This window comes from Hydractinia symbiolongicarpus, chromosome 7 (genome assembly GCF_029227915.1).
Source record: "Hydractinia symbiolongicarpus strain clone_291-10 chromosome 7, HSymV2.1, whole genome shotgun sequence".
Lineage (NCBI taxonomy): Eukaryota > Metazoa > Cnidaria > Hydrozoa > Anthoathecata > Hydractiniidae > Hydractinia > Hydractinia symbiolongicarpus.
In genome coordinates, this window is record NC_079881.1 from 18,824,737 (window position 1) to 18,843,084 (window position 18,348).

Sequence of the window (18,348 nt, forward strand, 5' to 3'; positions counted from 1 at the left end):
ATATAAAATCGTCGATGTTCTAAAATCCAATAAAATGAAAAGGAATAGGCAAAACAAAAAGAAAAACGCTAAGCACATAGATGAAATGGTGAAAATACACTAAAGATAAGATTATAGGTGTCCCTGAGTTAAGCGCTCAAATGGGAGATAATTGGTATAAATGGGTGAGGCAACAAAGCTAGTATAATATATGAAATATTGAAAATGCTATACTAAGAAACGAAAGATAAAACATGCCATATCACAAATGCTTCCTTCTGCTAAATGTCGAATGAATAATCGGCAAAAAACATTTTAATTCAAAACCGCGTATGTCATAAGCTTGCAGTATCTAAAAACATCAAGTAGAAAGGGTGAGAAACAGAGGTGAAAACATATAAGTAAGGAAGACTAGACAAGGTTTAAGAGTTTCATATTGTGTTAGGGTCCAAAGTCCAAATAAAGTGTGTAAGTAGGCCAAACGATTAAAAAATATGGTTATCCAATTTATTTTTAAATTTCATATAACTAGGCTCCCTTCGTATATCTATTGGTAAAGAATTATATATACTGGCACCCATATAGTAAAAACCATTTCTTGCCATATCCAAACGTACTGCTGGTAACTTTAGCGAATAAGAATTGTTTCGAGTCAGTCTTTGATGGTTTAGCAGCTGAAAGTGGTTCCAATAATTTGAGCATGTTTTACGATCAATACATTTTCTGACAACATTACAAGCATTTCGTTGAATTTTGTCGTAAATGGGTTGTAAACTGTTGCTGTTAGTTACTACTCTGGCACGTCTATCCAAGGACTGCAGTTTGTTCAACTGGGTGTTATTCAGGTTCAAATTGATGATACTATTGAATGTAATGATTGGAGTTATCATTGTTTCGTAAATCTTTTTAGCAGTTGTATCGTCAACTTCGGATCGTAGTCTCGTCAGTAAACGGAGTCTTCCAGATGCTTTTTTGTATGTAGAGTCGAAGTTGTTATTTAGAGACAACTTAGGATCAATAATTGATCCCAAATACTTGTAGCTTTTCGTCTCATTAATCTCCACAAAATTACATGACAATGATATTTTTCCTTCAGCACTTTTCAACATTTTACTCGTCCCGAATATCATCCATTCTGTTTTCCCTTTGTTTAAATTAATAACAAGATCATTTTCTCGTAGATATGTCTCAACAGCAAGAAGTTCTTCATTTAATACATTTTCAAGGACGAGAAAGCTTTCACTTGAGAAGTAGATAACAGTGTCATCTGCAAATTTAATAACGCTAGCTTTAAGTAGGACATTATCAAAGTCATTAAAGAAAATTAAAAATAATAATGGCCCGAGTATGGACCCTTGCGGAACACCACAATTCACTGGTTGTGGGACAGATTTGATGTTATTTACCACTACTTTCTCCCAAACAAATAATCAGAAAACCATTCTAGTTCGTTACCACGTATACCATAAGCTGATAATTTCTCAATTAAAATACTATGACCAACCGTTTCGAAGGCTTTTGACAAGTCCATGAAAACTGCAGCAACGTATTTTTTCTTATCAACTTCCTTTCTAATGTCATCTAACAATAGATTAGCAGCCAAATCTGTTGATCTGAGACGACGATACCCAAATTGATACTGAGATAGTAAGTTGTTCTTCTCAAGATATTCGATAACTTGGTCATATACTGCCCTTTCGAGAATTTTTGAGATGACCGGCAATATAGATATAGGTCTATAGTTATTGTTATCGTCAGTCGAACCTTTTTTAAAAATTGGCTTAACTACAGCATGCTTCCATTCTCCAGGTATCATAGCCGTTTGTATCGATAAGTTTATTATGTGACAAAGTGGAGCAGCGATTTGACTGGAACAATCTTTGAGCAGTCCAGGTGGAAGATCGTCTACACCTGTGGCTTTACTTCTCTTTAATTTTTTCAGTTCTTTTTCGATCGATATTTTCGATACATATTTGAAGGTAAATATGGAAGTAGTTCGTAATTTCGACCATTGTGGTTGTTTCCATACAAAATCTTTTAAGGGAATCGATTTCTCCTTGATTTGAGCTGCTATTGAAGAGAAAAACAAACATATTGATTCAACTTTCGATTTGGTTGCTGTAGCATCACTTACGACGTTTCGTGGTTTAGTTGGCATTATTTTCTTTATCGTATCCCAAAATTTCTTTGGATTATGACAATTCTGTGCTAGTAAGTTTTTACTAAATTGGGACTTCGATTCTCGTATTTTACGTGCACATAAGTTTCGAACTTTGCAGTAAGCCTTCCAGTCGCTTGGCTTTTTCGATTTTCGCGCTTTTCGTAAAGCCTTATCTCTTTCGTTCATCAATTTATATATCTCATTGTTAAGCCACGGACAAAATTGTCCTTTGACTGTCTTCCCGATGATAGGGGCATGTTTGTTGAACAATGCGGTGAGAGTAGTTTTGAAATATGACCATGCGATGTTCACATTTTTCATTCCATAAAGTTCACCCCAGTCGTGTTTACTAATTTCGTCAACCATTTGCTCACTAGAGTACTTGGCATAATTCCTAGTCTTGATAATTTTTGGTGGTAACTTATCTCTTCTTAATTTTCTGACGAAACCGACCATATCGTGATCGCTGATACCGATAACGCTTGACAAGCTCATAACAACTCAGACCGTTCTCCTGATGCAATATCCTCAACTTCATGGAAGTTTGTAGGTCTATTTTTTGATACTTACTCCGACTGTTTTGTGGAGACATTTTGATTTTGCGCTGGTTTTATGTTTATATATATCTTTCTAGAAAGACGAAAATATACATGTTGTTGTTATCATTGTTTCTGTTGGCAGTTATGTACATGCAAAACAAACATAAACAAGGTCCTTTTTTCAGTTCGATCTTCCCTTACAGAGCTTAGCACTACCTTATTGGTACTAATTTTCTGAATTTTTGACTCAATATACATGTACCCTTTCATTCTTGAAAAGGTATATATATATTTTTTGCGCGTAGTACTTTTCACCCAAAACATTTTGCGCGTTGCTTCTGTACTAAATTTTGCGCGCAAATAATTTTTTTTCGCACAACTGCGTCAAAATTAATACCCATAAAAATTAGTAACAATAACGTATTCATCTAACTACAATTTTTCACGGAATATTATAATGTCTCGCGATTATCGAAAAATGCCCCATTCGCCTCGTCATCTATTGTTTTAGCATTTCTATTGTTTCCAATTTTAGCATGGCACAAAAGAAACAATGCTGGTACATACTTCAAAACATATATATAGTATCCACCTTTAGAATTAATTTAAAAATTAAGTCAAAAAAATTACTGCAAAAAATTGCCGAAAAAATTCTAAGTCTAAAATTTCAGAGACAATCCCGGTCAAAATATATTGGCAGTAAGCTACAAAAAGTGCAGTATAATCCTTTCTTACCCCCTCTCCCCCATTATCAATGTTTGGAAATGCGTTAGCACAACTTTTGAACATTGATACTGGGGGAAAGGGGGCTTTGTACTTATCAAGCTCTTGCTACACATGAAAAAAGGGTTTACTGCCTTTATTTTTGACCGGGATTGTAGCTGGACATATGATTCATGCATGACATTATTCCGGTGTTTTATAAAATATGAAACCAACAAAAACTCTGAAAACTCACCTGAAACACAAATCTCACGAAACACACATATCTGAGCAGTATCTAGAAGCCATGTTTGATCATCTATTCTCTGGCTCACTGAACTTTGACCCGAATTTGAGTTTTGTGACCAGACCTCTGAGCCTACTCGCGAGTTGAATTTCAGCCTACTTGCGAGTGAAAAGTAGGCAACTACACTGTGTTTTCGCGAATTTGAAATCCCCGTTGAAATAACTGTGTGCCATCGGTTACTAAAAACAGCTGTCCAGACTTTAGCCTACTTGCGAGTTTTAGGACAAGTGATTTTCTAAGGCAAATTGGCGTGTCTCGATTGGAAAGACAAAAATTGTTAGATTATCGAGACAACGTAAACAAACGGGATTCAAAGCGCCACTGGCTATAACATTTTCACGTACACGATGACCGCGCGCGATCTATGAATATTTCTTGTCGATTCTCTCACGAGCTGCTTCTCCATAGAATTATCATATGCAGGATTTTAATAGCTCCATCTCAATGTAGGCTTTAGCCTACCTCGCCTATAGCTGGATCCGACCCTGAAGGAACTGTTCATTACTTAAATTTTGGAAAGTATAAGGTGAAGAAAGGAGCATATTTGAAAAAAGTACGTATTTCAAAATAAAGAAATAATTTCCTGTTCTTGTTAACTTCATGTTGATTTTCCAAAATTTATTTTTAAAATGTATTTTAATTAGTTAATATACATTTTAGCCCCTTATATCACCTTAAACTTTTGAATACCTTTTTTTGTAATGTTTAATTTTATTTTCTATTTTTATGAACTTTTCGGTACTCCTTGTACCGAGCATAGGATTCCCCAAAAATAAAATGGTATGACAGTAAGAATAAACTGTAATATAGATTTAATTCTTGCATTTGGAGATTTAAAAATCTTTGATGTATGGTTACAATGGATTACTTACATCTGTACAACCACCTTTCTCTACAACATTTTCCTCTTCTGTAATACTTCCATTTACACGTCCCTCCTGGACCACGCCCTCTTTTACACTTTTTTCCACCATAATACCCTCTTTTCTGTATTCCGCTATTATAATTAAAGGATATTCACTTTAATAAGTTTTCTTTATTTTACGCACTGAATCGCTTGTTTTTATTGTCTCTAAAGTGTAGCTGTTTTTATCATTGTTTTGTTTAATGTTTTCTGTTGTATTCGAAAGTTGTTCTTCTTTGTTCCTGTGTACTCTGTTATTTTAATGTTACTTAAAGTGGGCATCGTATAATTTGCCAACTAAAATGAATCTTTTAAATTCCTTACATTAATGTAAAAACTAGGAAAAAATAATAAAACAACAATGCCATAAAAACAACAGGTACCATAAAAAATTTGTTTTCACAAAAGATCATAGGTATACACCTTTAAACAGTTTATTGTTGCCTGTAAAACGCTTTAACGTCCTCATATTATTTTCCCCATTTTCTCAACGTTTTAGCGTTTACACTTCTAAATTTATTGCGCAGCGTATGCACACAATACTTTAAGTCATCGACATTCATCTTTTTTATGTTTTGAAGCCACGGATGGTCAGATACTGCCAACTTCATATTGTACTCGTTTGTGTAATCAGCACGAATGGCAATATCACGAAAGATATTTGTTAGGGCCAAGAATGTTTTTCTCCCAAATCTTCTGGACGGAACAAAATTGTTAGGTTTGTCCATATCTTCGCCACCCAGGCGTTCTTTCTTATTTTGTTTTCGTAATAATCATGTATTTGGTTCCATTATTTACAAATGGTTCTTCTCCATGAAAAAAAAAAAAAAAAAAAGAGAAAAGGTTAAAAGTTATTTGCAAATAAGTTATGATAAATTTATACATATAATACAATTAATAAAATACTATAAAATCCTACACTTAAGATAAGTCAAGACACATGGTAATTGGAACAGAACGCTGAGAAAAGGCTGAAAACAGGGAGACAAAAGAAAATTGGAACGTGGAAAAAGTAGAAGACAAAAGTGCATAAGTTCACCAATTAAATTGTAGCTTAAATAAATTGAATATAATAGACAAAGTAGGCACATGTTGCTAAGTAAATTGGGGTAGTAGACACCAGGACGCTAAACCACAAAAGATATATGTAAAATATGATGAAAATTATTCACTTGCTAAAAGTTAATTTGTTGAAATCGATTGAAGAGTTGAAGTACCATTCAACTGATCTCAGCAAGTCGTTAAAGATGAAAATAAAATAGTTATACGTAAGAAAAAGTATCACAATGACAGAAGCCTCGCTAGACCTTTGTCTTTGAAATACTCTTTCGCATCTGTTTTAAACCTGTAAAAATTTTCACAAACTCTTATTTTACGTGGTAGGTCATTATATATGTTAGCTTGTTCAGAAAACGTTTTTGCTTCACCATGTTGTAATGTCATTTCATTACCCAAACGTGGATTAAATGTGTTCATATGTAATGGAAGATAGTCTAGCCATGTATCAGTGTGTAAAACTTTATGTACCAGTTTAACAGTCGCGAAATCAATGTTTTCTCTAACTGGCAACCACCCAAGATCGATAACGTCTGTTGTTTTCACATATCTTCCAAGAACATAAGATGCTGCTGTGTTCTGCACTCTCTGAAGTCTATTTAATAGGTACTTTGGTAATTGGCCAAATACTACATTACTATAATTAAGTTTGGATAGAATGAGTGTTTCAGCGAGGTTCTTTCTCACATGATACGGAGTAAATCGTTTCCATTGTTTAAGTGCTCGAATTACTGCATAGGAAGATTGTGTAACTTTGGTAATATGATTTTTCCAATTCAGATTTTCGTCAAAATTTATTCCCAGTATTTTTGAGATTGAGTTACGTTCGATTGAGCAACCATTGTGAATAATGTTACAGTCGTTGGTTGTTTCAAGATGATGATAGGAACTCATTTTGTTTGTTGAGAATAACATTAGTTTCGTTTTGCCATCATTAAATAGAAGGTTCTGATTGGTTGACCAACCAGATAAACTATTCAGATCGTCCTCAAGTGTTTTTGCACATGTTTTCAAATTTTTCATTTTGCAGTGTTGGTATAATACAGTGTCATCAGCATACTGTGTTGTGTTAGATGACACATTCTGAGACAGATCCATGACATACAAGTTAAATAATACTGGGCCCAGAATGCTTCCTTGAGGTACCCCAAAATGGATAGGTTGCGTGTTTGATGTTTTATCATCCACTTGAACAAACTGCTTTCGTTCGGAAAGATAGTCATGGATTATCAATAAGCTTTCTTTTGTGAAATTCATTTGGTGTAATTTGAGAAGTAAAGTTTCATAATGTACAGTGTCAAATGCTTTCGAGTAGTCAATTAAAACAGCCAGGGTTACCTCGCTTTTATTCATAGCTTTTTGAATATCATCTCTTAGTTTCAATAATATCGTTGTTGTCGAGTGTCCCTTCCGGTAACCTGATTGTGTTTCATTCATTAAAGACTGTTTATCTATATAGTCACAAAGCTGTTGTAATATGACACGTTCGTATACCTTAGACAAAACTGGTAACACGGAAATTGGTCTATAATCTGCAATTTGAGTAGGGTTTTCGATTTTTGGAACAGGACAAATTCTCGCCACTTTCCACGCACCTGGAAAAACTGTTTTATCAATACTTGTGTTAATTATATGTACAAGTGGCGAAGTGACGAAATCAACAACTGGTTTCAGATATTTTACTGGAATACTATCAAAACCAGTAGAGCAATCATTCTTTAAACTCAGTAAAATATTCTAACTTCGTTGTAATTAGTGTGTTGTATTTTGAAAGAGTTTTCACTGTTATTGATTGGTAGGTTTTCTATGAATTCGGCATTAACGGTGTTAGTGTTTTCTTTGTTGGTCAGTTCACTCGCCAAAGTACAAAAGTACTGGTTGATATCAGTTGGGCTGTGTCTAATTCGTTTGTGTTGTTGTTTAAGAATTTGATTAACTGTCCTCCACACTTCCTTTGGTTGCTTTAAAGAAAGTGCTTTTCTTAGAAACGTCTGTCTTGATTCTTTGATGGTTCGTTTCAACTTTGACTTTGATTTATTGTAGCTTTCTCGATCGCTTACTAGTTGACTTAATTTGGATTTCATTCGTAATATCTCTGTGTGATTTTGTAACGAGCTTATTTTCGGGTCATTCATCCAAGGTGATGGAGGACGCGTCAATTTAATTTTTCTAAGCGGGGCATGATCATTGATACAGTCACACACTAGCTTATTCAAAACACTTATCTGGTCAGCAGGATCATCAAAACTGAAGACAAGATTCAATGGGAGATTTCGAAAGTCTGCTTTGTACTTATCAAGATTGAAAGCCTTCTCGTTCCTCTGCCATTTATATCTGGTTTCGTACCGCTGCTTTTTGATGTTCAAGATAACGTACGGCATGTCATGATCACTTATTTCATGGGTATATATAACATCTTGATGAATCAATTTTTGTGGTATATTACAGCTTATGTGATCAATTAGTGTTTTCGATTTTCTTGTTGGCTTAGTAATCAGTTGGTGTAGCGAGTATGAATACAAGATATTTTTATATCTACGAGACGATTCTGTATCAGCTAAGAGATCTATGTTGTAATCACCAGTTAAAATAATAACACCATTCCACTTAACACAGATTTTACTCAGCAAACTGTCCAGTTTTTCTAACCAATCTAACTTGATGTTTTCATCAGAACTCGGTTGATACATTACTCCAACTAAATATGGGGTGTTTTTGTTTCGGCCACGCACTTCAATCCATTGATGTTCTATTGATTGGTCGAGTTTGTTGAAGTCTTTACGTTCACTGGTGACAATATTATCTTTTATATAAAACCCTACTCCACCACCTCTCTGCCCTTCTCGATTTCTGAAGAAAGTTTCGTATCCTTCGACTTGAACGTAATTGTACTGATGAACGCTACCTTTCAACCATGTTTCTGTCACTGCAAGAATGTCGAACTTGTATTTGTTGATCATCAAATAAAACGCGTCAAAGGTGGAAGCTATCGATTGCGTATTAAGATGAGCGATAGATATGTTGTTACGATGTTCGTTTATACGTTGTAGGTGATCAACTAGGATGTTTTCGTTCGGTAATGAAGCGTCAAAGTCGCATGTGTCGTCTAATGATCTAACATTGAGGAATGGTAAAACGGTGTGAACGCAATTTGTACAAATCCAGTCATTGGGCGTAACAGATTGCTTGTTGCTCACTTATTGTTAACGGCTATGGATATTATAATAAAGTTAAACAGTTTTATTTTATAAATTTCTAAAATATAAGCTTTTTACCTGTTCACAATTGCATCGAACTACGTCTGGATTGCAATGAAAAAATTGCCTGATATCTTTTATTTAAATCCTTGCAGCCAGAGTGTATACCCTCTGCATAGCAACAACCATCTACACAACTATTATCACTAAAGATCGCTGTTCTGTCACCTTATCATCAATCATCTATTTCCTCTTTTTGAAGGAGTCATTTTTTCTAAACCTTGGAACAACGAATTTCTCAAATTTCGGGGTTTTTTATAATATTTAAGCCGTATGCAAGGAGTCCTTCACATATTTGATCGAGAAGAAATTGCTCTAACTAGTTTTATGAAACAGGAATTTTACAGTCGGTGGAACAACCTCCAAATCTTGGAAATAGGTATAACATTTTACCGTAAAACAGCATCCTTACTTTCTATATCTGGACAGTAAAACAAACCGCATCTTTACTTTCTATATCTGAACGACGAGGAACAGCTCAATACCCAATTTCCGACAAGACATCTAACCCAACATCCGTGAATAGCAATTCACGTAACAAGTCAACCTTGTAACATCTTTAAGCTAAGTACAAGTATTTTGATGTGAACAAAAGATTTAATTTTCTATACCTCTATTTTACGAATAGTGAAGGCTAATACGTCAAGTTGTTTAAGTATTAGCAAAATTAAAGAAGATGAACAAGGAATAACCACGCGAAGCACAACTAAAAATTAAACAAATTAAGACTTTTAAAACTTGTAAAAAAACATGAAATGTTATAAAAAAAAGTTCTATAAAATAGAATGCATTCATGACATACCTGTTTGAAGAATTTGCGATGTGGGGTTATCACTAATTGACACGCCACCATAGTCATTGTATTTCCCTTTTTTGAGTTCTTGCAACGAGGTAGATTTTGTAAAATTGCACAACCTTTTAGAAGGTATTAAAATCTACTTAACAAAAACAATTTGTCTGAAGACAAGTATTATTACAGCTTGCTGTTCTCTCACCTTATGTAAGTTATACCACCACAAAGATTCAAGTTTAAGTTCAACTAGCTGAATTTCCGTGGAAGAATCTACTGAATCTCTTATTGAATACATGTAAGGGATACCAAACAAAAACATACAACTCAGTAATTTGAATTTTTAAAACTCACAGTCTGCATTATTCTATCTTTATACTCGCTGAAAGAAAATGTTTAAAAATAGAAACAAGTGCAAATAAAAAAATAAAATAAAAATGCAAAATGTCCATCAAAATAGAAGGTGTCGAACAACTGTCATGTAAAAGGCTAAATTTGCTAATGCTATATTCTTGCTTTGCAATTCCAGAAGTACACCAGTGAAAATAGTATATGAAACATAAAAAAAAATCCAACATATTTAGTTAAGTTATACAACTCCTCCCAAAATTTTACTCGAAATATAAGAAATCAATAGTTAACAACACGAAAAAAAAACAAAAAATAATGAATCATTTCGGTATATTGTATATGTACCGTAACATTTCAATCCAAAATATTAAAAGAACAGGTTGCCTTAAAGGCGCATACTCATGATCAGGAAAATCGTGCGTAATAACAATACCGTGTTTTGGAATTTCAGAATCGAACTTATTTAAACAATAGTAACGTAACAAATGTAAACACTGGGGAATTTGTTTACATTTTGTTTTGTTTATAATAACGACACCAACATTAAATCATCCATTTCGTAGCGTTAAAAACAGTAACAACGGAAAAATTACATTTTACAGTTTACATAAACTCTTCTCTAGGATATACACCCTGTTTTTATTTCAGCCTCAATGTTCTTACCTTTTTTGACAAATGCTATCCTTATTATGGCCCGAAAAAAAAATTACATTCTTAAAAAAAAGTGCTTAAAGAAAATATGTTCAGCCTGAAGACACAAGAAAAAACATTGTTTAATATTAATATTTATGGGAAAGTTTAGCTCTGAAAGGTAAAACGGCTAAAAAATCGTTACACCTAAATCCATTTCTGTACCAGGTACTATAAACGACGCACTTGCTTTTGCTTTCTCAGTAGGCACCTAGCTAGCGTTCTCTGGATAAAAATCCAATCAGTTTTTTACTTCGATTACTAAACTTCACTTTATCCCAAAGAGACCGAATCGAAGTGTATACAATTGTCTGATACATTTCCAATCAGTTCTCTTTGTGACGTTATATCATCGTTCGTTTTTCTTTTTTACAAAATATTTCTGACAACTACATTAGCTTTTATACCCGATCGATAACAACAGTTTTTTACATTTTAGATTCGAATTATTCATATTCAAATGCGATAAGTAAGCAACCTCGGTCCCAGAACACAAAATTGGAAATTATGGAAAAACAAATAAGCTTTAAGCTAACCTCATGATGAGTAAACATTGACATGCTTTGTTTAAAATAACTTTTTTCAGGATTAATTTGAAAAAGAGACAACCATATTCGCTTCAGTTTTCTTTGTTCATTTGATAAACAACTGGTTTCCGTGAGATACGACGCGCACATGGTAAACCGGGGGTAAAATTATATTATTCTATCCATAACGACCCCACACGGCTTTTAAAATAAACAACAAATTAACTCCTGTGTGGCAATTTTTTTAACTTAGTAAATTTTAGTGTAACGCCGCGCTTTGGGGACAAAATGCATGAGCCATAAGAAAGAGACTCATGATTTTAGTGCTTTGAATTTACATAGTCACTGACACAAGGGTATTAATATATAGATACCTGGTTAAGAAATAAGGTGCGGGTCCATTTAGGCATATTGAACTAGCCAGCAGTTTACCTGCCAGTTTAAAGCTGCCTGATGCTAGGTCTCCATATAGTTCATAGAGTTCGTTTATATACGTCGTATTGAATCGTTACGGAAATGTTGTAAAGTAAGTCGAATATGACGAACACGTCTTGAGAAGTCCTCATATTGCAGAATAGAGTCGAATTTCTGTTCGTTTTCGTGAATGTCCGTTCCATAAATCAGGTGGTTTGGTGTTAAAACTTTGTCGAGGTCATCCTCATTCGCGTATGTCAATGGACGACTATTGATCGTTGTTTCTACTTCACACAGCGTTGTTTGGAGTTCTTCAAACGTTAACAACGACCGTCCCAGCGTTTTCTTTAATGTTGTTTTACACTACGGACCAATCTCTCGTTGAAACCGCCCCACCAGGGTGATGCTGGCAAAATAAAACACTGCTTAATCCCATGATTTATCATGTAATTTTTTACTTCTGTCGATTTGAAGGTCTTAGTGTTGTTATCGTGCACAATAGTATTCGGAGTTCCCCTCCGTGAAACAAATATGCGAAAACCTCGAACAAACGAATGGGTAGACTGATCGGTTACAAGTTCCAAAGGAATCGCACAACTTGTGGCACATGTAAGGAGTAGGATATAACATTTTAGACTGTCCGATTTACAAATACTAGATTTACAATAATTCCAATAAAATAAAGGACCTGTAAAGTCTAAACCCGTGCAATTAAACGATTTGGAAAAACTATCCATCCTGAACTCTGGCAGATCGGAAGATGTCGGCGGTCTGAGTGTTCTCCCTTGAAAACGAATACAAATTACACACTTTCGAATGACGTTCTTCACAGACTTTTTCCCCTTCACTATCCAAAACATTTTTCTGACGTAGCCCAATGTTGATTCGATACCATGATGCATAACGTGTTGATGCGCATCCCATATAACCAGTTGTGTAAAACGCCATCTCGAAGTGTAATTGGATGATTTTCATCGGATGTTAGCGTGGAATTCTCAAATCTTCCTTTTCACCGAAGAACATCGTCGTCATCAGCAAATAGCTTAAGCGAATTGCGAAGCTTTCCAAAGTCTGACTGGCGTTGCAGAATTCGTTGTTCTTCTCTGATGAGTTTTGTGAATGCGGCATCGTATTCTTCTTTTGTAAGCGTTTCTTCTGTAACGTTTTGATGTTGAAAGTTAGCAGCTTTGTTCTTCAGATTGTTTACAAAGCGAAAGATAAAACCAGCAACCATGATGAGCTTCCTTTACGAGCTAAATTTGTTCACATCAAGGGTCTTACTCAAGCCAATGTCTTCAGTAGCTGTTACAGTCATGTTTGTCTCGGTCAAGTTTGTGTAAATTTCGTTCTGGTTATCGGTAAAATATTTTATGGATTCAGAAAGAACAGTGTCATTAACAGAATTAGAATCTGTAGAAAAGTTATCAAAATCAGGTTTCAACAAAAAAGTTGGACTAGCTAACCACGAACTAGAAAAACAATCATTTAAATCTTTTCCAAAACGATTCGGAATATCAGCAGGATTCAGGTCACCTTTCACAAATTGCCAATCACTCCTCTCAACAACCTTTCTAATAGAAACTACCCTATTTTCCATCCATCGTTCTTTTCCCTTTATCCACGCCAAACTCACCTGTAAATCACTCCAACAAAAGACCTTATTCACATGATCTCTACCTTTCCATCCATCTAACACTTCACGTACCAATGTAGAGAGAAGCAAACATCCCATTAATTCTAATCTTGGAATTGAAAGTTGCTTCAAAGGGGCCACTCTTGTCTTAGATGCTATAAAACTTAAATTCACATTACTTCCTGACACAACCCTCATATACAACACAGTGCAATAAACCTCCTTAGAACTGTCTGAAAAACCATGACAACCAGTAAAAATGAATCTTGGAACTCTGACTTCATTTAATGCTTTTAATTCCTCCACAAATTTTTCCCAAATAGTTAAAATATTTTGTGGTATATTATCATCCCAACTTAACTTATCACTACAGAGGAATTGAAAAATAGTTTTAATCCTTGCCGTTACAGGAGCAACAATACCCAGAGGATCAAAAACTGATGCGGCTGTGCTCAAAAGACCGCGCTTAGTCTTTTTCATCTCTAAACATTTTTGAAGTAGATTGTTGAAATCAAAAACAAATTCATCAGTGTTGGTATCCCACCCTAAACCCAATACAGTGGCATTTTTGTCAGCATGAGGCAAGATGGTGTAACAATAAGACGCATCATCCTCATTAGACTTTACACCTTGACCATTAATGTTCTCATGGGATTTAAAATAAGAGGATAACTCAGAATCATTAGTTACCCACTTCCGTAAAACAAACCCAGCTCCAGACATTACGCTTTTAATATTTTTGTAGTACGTTTTTCCTTGCTCACTCGAATCACAGCCTGAAACTAAGTCATCCACATATAGATTGTCTAACATTTTTTTCGATTAACTCTTTCAAAACAGTTACTAAATATTTGCTCAAATGACGTTAATGGTGGCATGGACTGCTGGTAACTCCAAAAACAGCTCTTAAAAACTGAGAAACAACAATGGAATCATAACCGGCAGTCGAATCTAACTAAAGAAAACGTAAAAAATCCTTATGGTTTTCAGATATACCAACTTGCAAAAACGCTTGCTTTCAAGTCAGCTAAAATGCCAACTCGGTTGAGGCGAAATCGAATCAAAACGTCAAAAATGTTCAATAGAAGGTTAGGACCAGAGTACATACAATCATTGAGAGACAATCAGTTGGCATTACAGCAGCTGGGTTCGTTCGGTTAGCTCAGTCGGTAGAGCATCAGACTTTTAATCTGAGGGTCGCGGGTTCGAGTCCCTCATCGGACGCCATGTCAAAACGAGATTAGAAGACATAACTCTACTTCCCTCTCGAAAGGCTATTTGCAAGAGAGAAAAATATACACGAGGTAGCGTTAATAAACAGAATATAAGCACGTGACCAAATATAACCAATCACAATACCATATACAAAAAAATAGAAACATGCGCAATACGCAATCCTAACTTCTAAACCCGGGCTGAAGTTTTCTTTGTAATCACCCCCTAAACAGGGTAAACTACGGCGTCGAAGTTCTTATCCATTACGTAATCCTGTATGTACTTGTACTTTCTGCTTTTATATTCATGTGACTTTACCAAATTGATCTCGAAACAAATCGTGAACTCGATGATATGATAGGTGTTGTCTTTCACGAGGACAATGTCTGGTCTGACATATTCGAACAGGATTGATGGGTGTAGAAAACCTGAAGCATTTTCATACATAGTGGTGGTTTTCCACTTGACTAAGATTGTTGTATTTAGATGCAGGGTCTGTACGCTGCTCTATATATTTTCAACTCTACTTAAAGTCTCCACAACCTTAAACACAACATTTCCCACCTCTTTAGTTTAATGTGTTCATTGTCGCTTTACCTAAACATAACAAGTTCGCAGATTGTCTTTTTTTTACATAAATTTACAATAAATCCGTTACTGTTGTTCAGGTATGTACATTTTTATGAAAGTAGTCTGGTCTTTTTCTAATTCTTCGAGGATGTTGTCGTACATATAACTCAGTAGGTCTAGCGGTAGTTTGGTATTCTCCTGGATTCTCAATATCGTTCTTTTTCTCCCCCTCTTGATCAAAGTTCATTAAAGTTTAACGTTGCGTGTGATAGTATGTCCCGGTCGGCTTATCGTCAATTTCGTACCTTGAACTCGTGTGATACAGTATGGTTTTTGATCAAAAGGGCCAAAAGCTAGTTAGGTTTCGGTTGTTTTACCAGCACGTAGTCAACTTTGTTTATAGCATGAAAACAGGCGTCGAAATTTTTGTTGTGCATCTCGGTGTGGTGCCTCCTTGATTGCATTCCTGTTAAGTTAGTTGTTAAGAATGGCATTTTTCCTCTAACTTGTTGAAATAGTGCTTTAGCTAGACTGACTCCGGTTGTTTAATGCGTCGATATGCGATAATTTAACAGGAACTTTTACAGTGCGATTTTCCAGGGCTTTCCTTATATTGCAGCAATTTGTCGAGTTTTCTTAATGTTGCTCATGAAATCCTCGACAGGTCAATTTGCTTTCGAATGTAGCGGTGTGATTCTCTGATGATATATTCCGCTAGCATGCATGTAGCGTTTGAATTCATTACTGTAAAATGGACTACCGTTATCAAAAATAATTTTATGAGGGAGTATATGCGTTGCAAAAATTTTACCTAAAGCTCCCAAAGTCGGTGCAGAAGCTTTTTAGCCAACGGTCTCTACTTCAGAAAGCGTGTACGTTGGTCTATTACTACCAGCAAGTGCGAGCGATTTAGTAACGTTTTCAGAAAGTCTATGTTTAATGTGTGCCACGGCGATGGTGGTAGGGGAGATGGTTTTAGACACGAGTTTATACACAGTTCTTGCAGAGTGTTTGGTTAATATCCGGAAAATAAATTTTATCACGCAATATGGATTTCGTTTAATGAGCTAGTTTGAGCATTCTGTGGCGAAAACATGTCAGTGCTACAATTCGATTTCCTCTAAGTATCAAGGATTCGTCGGTGTTGCAAGTAAACTCGTTGCGTATTTTGGTATAAAGGTGAAGCTCCCCCAAATATCCCAACGTTACAGTTGGGCTATTTCGGGTATATCGTATCTATAGAATGCCATTTAGTACAGCGAATAATAAGTTCTTTCAGACATTGCAGGGTCGGGTCATTTTTCGTGTGTAGTTTTATCTCGGCAATCGGTTTTGCATACTTCGATGTAAAATTTACGTGTTTTTCGCTGATTCTAGTAGAGTTTGTATTATTGTCAGGAACAGTGTGTCGGGAACAGTAGACTGTCGGGTTTAAAGAGCCATTGATGTGACGAATATTGAAATTAAATCCTTCTAAGCGTAAATGCTAGCGTTCTATACGTAAAGGTAAAGTTGACTTAAGATTCCTGAGTAATGATACCAATGGTTTGTGGTCTGTAAGAATTTCAAAGTCTGAGTGGAGTACATACAAGCAAAACTTTTCACACCCATGTACAATTACTAAACATTCCTTTTCTAATTGGCTTTAACGAGATTCGGTATCTGACAACGCTAGACTTAAGTATGCTATAACTTGATAGTCTTCTGTTTGTGGTGCACTTATGACATCATTCTGTATTGTTTTTTTAAATTCTAAACTTCAAAATATTCATTCGCTTTCGGCTTAAAATATCGACTAATGCATTAGTTAAATTTTCGATTGTGGTTCCAGTATTTTCAAGTACTTCAAAAAAAGCCTTGTAATTCAAATCCTCCGTAATGTAATAACAAAGCTCTCTTTCTTGTTTGATCTTTGATGTTCATTGCCGTTATTAAATCAACTAACATATTTCTACCAACGTATACCAACACTGTGCATTTCAAAAAATCTAATAAAAAAGTACTCGTCGCGATTGTTGTATTTACAAGCAGGACAGACACGTCTGTGCAGCGATGGTGTATAGTACGGAATCATGACGCCACGTATATCTTCCCTCCAGAACACTCTTGTTACAATTCGCCGTTATATGATGTCTCCCTCCGTCTTTTCGTTACACAACAGGCATATATTCAAACTTTCCAAATTCCATATTGTTAAGTTAGCTTTTGTTGGCAGAGAAAGTACGAAATAACGACGACAAAAGTTGAAGATATTCGAAGGAAGTGTTTTTACCATTTTTAACCAGAACAAAATGTGATTTAGAGTTACGTTCTCTGTAACAATATTGATAATGATACTTTCTTTCTTTTTTAAAGACAAAAGGTGAGACGAAGAAGAACTAATTATTTGTTTTTGTACCAAATCTTTAGAGGCTTATCCAATACACATAAAACCATAGTAGTATTAATTAGTGGAATTCAAGCCATGCATGTGACAAATGAAGAGTCTAAAAGGTAACTACGACATTTCCTAAAAGAGTTAAAAAAATTCTCGTCTCTGATGTTTTTTGGGAGTTTGTTAACAATGTCTGCAGCTGTATTACGAAAGGTTTACCTAAAGTGGATTAATTTTTGCGAGGATTTCGCGAATTTCGCCCAAATTTGCGAAAATAAGAACTCGCGAAAATTTTTAAGAAGCTAAATTCGCGAAATTTAATCCTCGTGAAAATTTCGAAAAGAGCTTATTCGCGAAAATAAATCCACGCGAAAATTTAAAAACAACATTTTTTCTTCATCTTTATTTCATTTTTTCATAGAATTCTGTGAGTCATGTAAAAGTTTGATCTTTTTTGTTTTTTGCCTTGTGCTTGCAGTGTACATAAATTAATATTTACAGTATCTGAAAGATCGAATGTCTTCGCATTCTGCGGGGGTTTTGAGTAGGATCTGTTTTCCTTTTTGCTTTCGGCTATACATCAAACTGAACGTTGACTTCACGGTAGTTTATAGGCGGACATTCAGTCTTCGCATGCGCGATTTTCCGATTACTTTTCTTATAAAAGAACATGGCGCTGACCACAAAACTTTGTTTTAACAGCATGCATGCTTAAATTATTTTGGTAAATAAGACAATTCAAGAAACGTGTTTCAGTTCGTCATATGAGCATTCTTTCAGAGAAACTAACGTGTTTAGCTGGACGTGATTTGTTTGGGGCAAATATTTCTTATAAAACTTGGTTTATAAAATTTTGGTTTAGCTGACAAAAAGATGGAT

General features: G+C 35.1%; 1 protein-coding gene and 1 non-coding gene across 2 annotated transcripts in view; one reads left to right on the top strand and one right to left on the bottom strand.

Moving 5' to 3' along the window:
- LOC130649571 (uncharacterized) overlaps positions 1 to 18,348 on the bottom strand; it is a 67,256-nt gene that overhangs the window by 16,593 nt on the left and 32,315 nt on the right. The gene's annotated exons all lie outside the window — the stretch shown is intronic.
- Positions 14,462 to 14,534, top strand: Trnak-uuu (transfer RNA lysine (anticodon UUU)). The gene has a single exon. It is a non-coding gene; the product is annotated as a tRNA-Lys (tRNA).